Genomic DNA, 6,000 nt, shown 5'->3' with positions numbered 1-6,000 from the left:
GTGTGCAGATTTTTGTTCTATCAAAAATTTGCCATTGTCAGTAATGTTCATTCATTCGACCGATTCGTACGTCGATCATCGGCATCAGAATCAGATTTTGTTTTTGGTTTCAATTGTGTGTCTTTGCTATGAGAATTTTTTATTTTGAAATTTTACTGTTATCTTTTCATCCAGTGTGTGTTGATGATTTCATCCCATTTCATTATCATCCATCCATCGATTCATCGAATTATTTACACTTGATGGTTCATTGTGAGCAGCAGACACACAAACTCACGATCCATCGATACAGAACACATGATGACAACAGTTTGCAGCCTTGCAGTTTGAATTGTTGATCCGATTGTTTCAGATTTTCAGATGACAATGACTTTTATTCACATTTCAAATTTGTTCAAATTTGATGACGACGACGAATAAATTTTTCTGATTTTTATTCTTCTTTCAGTGTGTGTGTCATTCAAGTGTGTTTCATGTGTTGATTGTCGATAATCTTATTCTACCTACCTACATTTGTTTTGGTAAGTATTCGAACAAAAAGTTTCCATTTTTCTCTCTGATAATCTCCGCACACGCACACACAAACATTGTCACATGATAAAGTCGTTTATCGGTTGAAGGAAATTAAATTTTTTTACTTTTGAAATTTTGCCGTTTTCTCTAATAAAAAAGAAATTCTCTCTCTCTTGAACACACTTTTTTTCCACACACATTCTTCGGTCGGTTTGTTCGGGTCATTAAAACACCATTAAAGTCGCCATCGGGTTGTTATCGTTTTTTTTCGCTCACTCACTCTCTCTCATTCTTTTTGGCTCTATTCCCGTATGTTGTTTGTAAAATGTTAGATTCTATTATACAAATCGGTGTTGATGATGATGACGGCGACAATTTTTTTACCATGTTCCAATATGTGTGTGTTTAACACTTGGCTGTTAAATGGTTTATGTAACACACCAAGTGAATGGTTAAACAGAAAAAAATTAATTCCAAGAATACACTCTTTGGTTGGACAAAGAAACGAAAAATTGCTTTCCAGAAACACAGAAATGAAATCCGTCTTTTTATTCAGAAGTAATGTTGAAATTGTTTCTTTCTCTCTGGTTTAAAGATCCAATGAATTTTTTTTTTTTTGATGATGCGATCTGATACACACACATTCAGGTACAAGGTTTTTTCCATTCGGAAGAATTTGCCCAATTTCCATAAGTTCATTGGCACTCTGTTTTATTATCCGTTTTTCTTTCTTGGCTTTTGGCTTCTATTTCTCGTTTATCAAAAAAAAAAAAAAAAAAATCCATTCGAGCAACTGAGAGAAAGAATTTTAATTTTGCGGATGTAATAATGTAAACTTTTCTTTATTATCAGGCCAAAAAGCTTTCTAGAATTTTTTTCTTCGTTATTGCAGATTTATCCACAACATCATCATCATTTTTGTATATGATGATGTTCACGTGAAATTTAGCCATAGAATAATTGAATAAAAAAATATTGTGTCTGTGTGTGTGTGTTTGCGCGATTGCATGGTGTTGTCTATTTTTAATATTTGCTCAATCTCTAATCGAATATTGAATTTGGATTGAATTTTCATCTACTATTCACTATGGTATTACAATTACGATTATTGTTATAAAAATATTTCAGACCTTCAGGCATTGTTTCGTTATATATGTGGTGTTGGGTGCATTTCGTTATACTCAATATTCATTCATTCATTCATTCAATCACTCAATTCATTTTTCGGTTAGTCCATAATAGAATCAATCAATGATGATAGTCAGTCAATCATCAAATAATGATAATATATAGAAACATTTGATTGATTTATGCTGCTAATTTATTATTACATTTCATATGTTTTGTGTGTATATATTCCATGTCGAAATTTTACTCATATTTAAAACTAGGTAATAATTTTTTCCGTTTCATAAATCCAATTGCAAATCATCATCATTATCATGGTTCGTGTTTGAATTGACCGTCATCAATAAAGTTGTTGCTACTGTTGTTTTTTTGTTTCGCAAATGGAAGAAAACATTTTTCTGTTTCGATGCGATAACAAATAAACATTCGTAAAGAAAAAAAAAACCAAAACAGACAGAGCAGTTATTCTGTTCTCTGTTGTTGGCTGTATTTGACAATTATTTCTTTTCGTTTGGTTTTTCTCTCGATTTCTTCATATAAAATATATTTGGGCATTTATAATAACGAAAACGAAACGAAAGAAAAGGAACATTTCTGTTTCGTTTCGTTTATTTTCTTTTCTTGTTGTCGTCCATCCGTGCGAATCTGAATCTGTTTGTTTGTCTGCTGCATTTTATTGTGATGATTATTTATTATTAATTAGTTTTATTTGCTCATTTTTTCAGTCATCATTGTCATTTCGTGTTGGTCCATTGTATAATGAATGCGATTCGCTTGCTCTGTGATTCTCGAAGCGAATTTTATTGTCGTCTTTTTTGTTTTTTACAATATTTCTTGAGAATAATTTACCAATTTCTCTCTTGTTTCGTTACATTCGTTGTTTATTTTGTTACCATTTTGAATTTGAATTGAAACAGAAGAAACAAACATTTAATCGTTTTTTGTTTTCGACGACAATGGTGAGGATGAAAATTCTTGTTTTTGTTTGTTGCTTGATTCCGGTCGAATGGGAATTATTATTATTTTTATGATTATGATTCGTGCATCAGGAATGAATGAATAAAATTTGCTACTACTGCTACAGATGGTGATGCTACTACCATGCATTTACATGCATTAATGTTTTTCCTTCATTTTTCTCTCGCTAAACTGAACACAAATTCACCATCACTATTTGAGTGTGTGTGTGTGTGTTGTTTGATTCTGTCTTGAATTCTTTATTTGATAGATAATAGATTTGTATGGAGAGAATTGACATGCCACAAACTTATCGATGATTATGATGGTGATGATGATATGAAGGAGAGAGACGATTCTGGCGCGTAATCTTAGATTATAATGAATATATCGATTTTTCATTCTTCTGTGTGTGTGTGTGTGATCATCAAACACATTTATTGATCATTATGATAACTGATTGTTTTTTTTATCTAAGGATGGGATGGAGGGAAGTCGTTCTTTCTGCTAAATTCCTGTTTGCCATTCAATCAGAATAAATGTGAAACAATAACAATGAGAAAAAATGTAGGAAAAAAAAGTTCAATTAAAATCAACAGCAAAAACAACGCACACACTGTGAGAAAATAGACAATGAAATCTTATCATCATCGCATTTTAGAAGAAGAGAAAAAAGGATTGATTCTTGATTCTTTTATTCCCTGATTCCTTTCTTTCGTTGTTTTCATAACTTTTCCAAGTGTTTGAAATGGTGAATGAATTTTTTTCCTGTTCGCTTCAATGGCTTGGATTTTTTTCATTTTTTCAAATTTTTGTTCTCCATCTCAACGAAGGTTGCTGCTGCTACTTGCTTTTTATTCTCTTCACTTCAATTCATGATGATTGAATTATCGAAATAATAAAAGAAAACAAAACATAGATTTTCATTGTGAGGAAAAAGGTTTCCATTATTTGTTTGTTTGTTTGCTTGGTGTTAATGGATGTCTGTGACATTTTTCATTGTTTGTTGATCATTTCTGTTTTGACTTGTTTGTCATTTTGAAGATTTTTTCGCTTTTGTGTTTTCTGCATTTTTTAGGTTATTCATGATATGATGACAAATAATGATCTGAGGTTAATATTTTCTTTTTACATAGATACAGACAAAGTAGTTAACCACTCTGATTACTGTCTGTGTCATCATACGCACACGTACATACATCACTAATGTGATTTCATATTCTTATGATGATGATGATGCTCATTATTCAAAGCAAAGCAAAGAATGAAAAAATTTCAAATTTTTCGTTTTCTCGCTACACCACCACCGTATGTGGTTCCATTTGATGATGATGATGGCATCAATCAACAAACTCAATGTAGTAATTAAAGCGGGACCGCTTTGCACTTGTGTGTGTTTTTAGAACCTTTGTCTCCCTTCTCCATAATGATGATGATGCTCATTTTTGGAAACGAAAAAAAAAGAATTTTCCACACTAGTTTTTCATATTCGTTTTTTGTTGTTTTATCGTTGTTGTTTGTGTATTTGAAAAAAAGTTTCGTTTTGTTTCACTACCATAACCATAAGTCTCGAATTGCATTGTTGCCATTCTGTTGAAAAAAAAATTTAAAAAGAAAAAAAATAATTCTCATTATGAGCTTGGAAAATAATGGCCATGTTGGTGGTGGTGGTGGTGGTGGATAATAATGCTCCAACCAAACAAACATTGGTAAAAGTTGTCAAATCATCTGATGATGGTGATGTGATCATTATTATTGTTTTTGGAAACAAAACAAAACAAAACAAAAAAAGTTTATTTACTTGTGATTAAAATGATGACGTTAATCTCTCTAATGTTTACGGGAAATTTTTTTTGTTGTTGTTTTTTTGGTGGCCTTTTTCTGGTTGGTTTGGTTTGGCACGAATATTCATGGTTTATGGTTGTTTTTGTTTGTTTCCCAGAATATTTTTCTCATGTTCATTATTTATCATTTTTGTTTTTTTTTTGGTTTCTACATCTTTATTCTTCCCTTTTTTGTTGAATTTTTTTTTTCATTTCTTCCCCAGCTCGTTGTCATTTGTGTGTTTTGTATTCGTCATTTCATGAGTAGAAACACACACAGAAAACATATAAATTCCATCATCATCATAATCATTATTCGATTCTCTCTTTTTGGTTGTTCATCACATTTGTCAAAATTTTCTTCTTCTTTCTTCATCGTTTTGTTGCTGTATTTTTTTCTCGGAAAAAATGACGAAAGGAAATTGTACAAAATTTGTCTCCAAGTAAAATAGGTTTTTCTTCTTGTTTCCACATTTGTTCGATAAAATGAAAAATTTAATGGAGAAATAAAATGACTGAGCCCAAGAGTTTTAGTCAAGTTTTTTTTAATAGTGAAAAAATTGAAAATAAAGCAGTGGGTACAAACATGGCCGATTTCATCATTTTTTGGTTGGAGCAGCGTCGTAGGTATTTCGCCAATACAGGAAGCTTTCTCTCGCACACAAATCGCATATTGTTTTCGGAAACAAATTTGAAATTGATTTTTGCATCCTCTATCCAGTATCAAGGATTCCAAATGATGAGGATAATAAAAATAAAAATTCATTTGATTCGAATTCGAATCAAATTTTACATTTTTCTTGAAATTTTTTTCGATTTCCTGAATTGTTTCTGGCTACTGTAAAAAAGGCGAACTTGTACAGAATTTCAAAACAAATTCCTTGTTCGTATTGAAATGTTCCGACCAGCGACGTGAACAACGTGAAGATATTTTTTCACAATAACAGGAATCAAGTGTTTTGATTTGCATAAACATGTTTTTTTCGTTGTTGTTGATGTTGTTGTCGAAACTAGATGTAAAGAATGAACAGAAAAAATTTCGATAACAAATGAAATTTGCTCTACTTCAGATATGCATTATTTTTTCTCATAAAAAAATGTCTAGATGCATACACCAGAACTGAAACTTACAAGGCCATAGAATGTCGTCGTTTGTAAATTAGTAACTTATGTAAATTAACATGTGTGTGTGTGTGTGTGTGTGATACTTGAAAAAAGAAACGTTTCGACAACACAACAACAGCAAATAATAAAAAAAAGTTCACTCATGGGATCAATTTCCGCCCAAATGCAAATGATGACGACGATGATGATGATCATCGTCATACGGACTTGATAGAATACATTGAGCAATGAAAAAAAAATGTTCGACGATACAATTGCAGAACTAGAGAAATATTTCATTAGATGAGATGCAAAACGAGAAAGATGGAGAAATTTAAATTTTAAAATTCAATTTCGAATAATAATATACTGAATTTATGATTGTTGTTGTTCTGTTTGTTTCGTATTTTGCTCTAACGTGACCTGTGATGGTAAAAAAGGGCAAGAAAAAAATTACCCGGATTCCTGACATGGT

General features: G+C 31.3%; 1 protein-coding gene across 2 annotated transcripts in view; it reads left to right on the top strand.

Moving 5' to 3' along the window:
- LOC124499231 (teneurin-m-like) overlaps positions 1 to 6,000 on the top strand; it is a 31,430-nt gene continuing 25,430 nt past the window's right edge. For both annotated transcript variants that reach the window (XM_075736109.1, XM_075736107.1), the window contains exon 1: positions 1 to 521. The gene's annotated coding sequence lies outside the window, so the exon portion shown is untranslated. The remainder of the gene's footprint in view (positions 522 to 6,000) is intronic.

Source organism: Dermatophagoides farinae, chromosome 2, assembly GCF_024713945.1.
Source record: "Dermatophagoides farinae isolate YC_2012a chromosome 2, ASM2471394v1, whole genome shotgun sequence".
Lineage (NCBI taxonomy): Eukaryota > Metazoa > Arthropoda > Arachnida > Sarcoptiformes > Pyroglyphidae > Dermatophagoides > Dermatophagoides farinae.
Note: the sequence above shows the minus strand (reverse complement) of the source record. Positions and strands in the feature narration are given on the sequence as shown.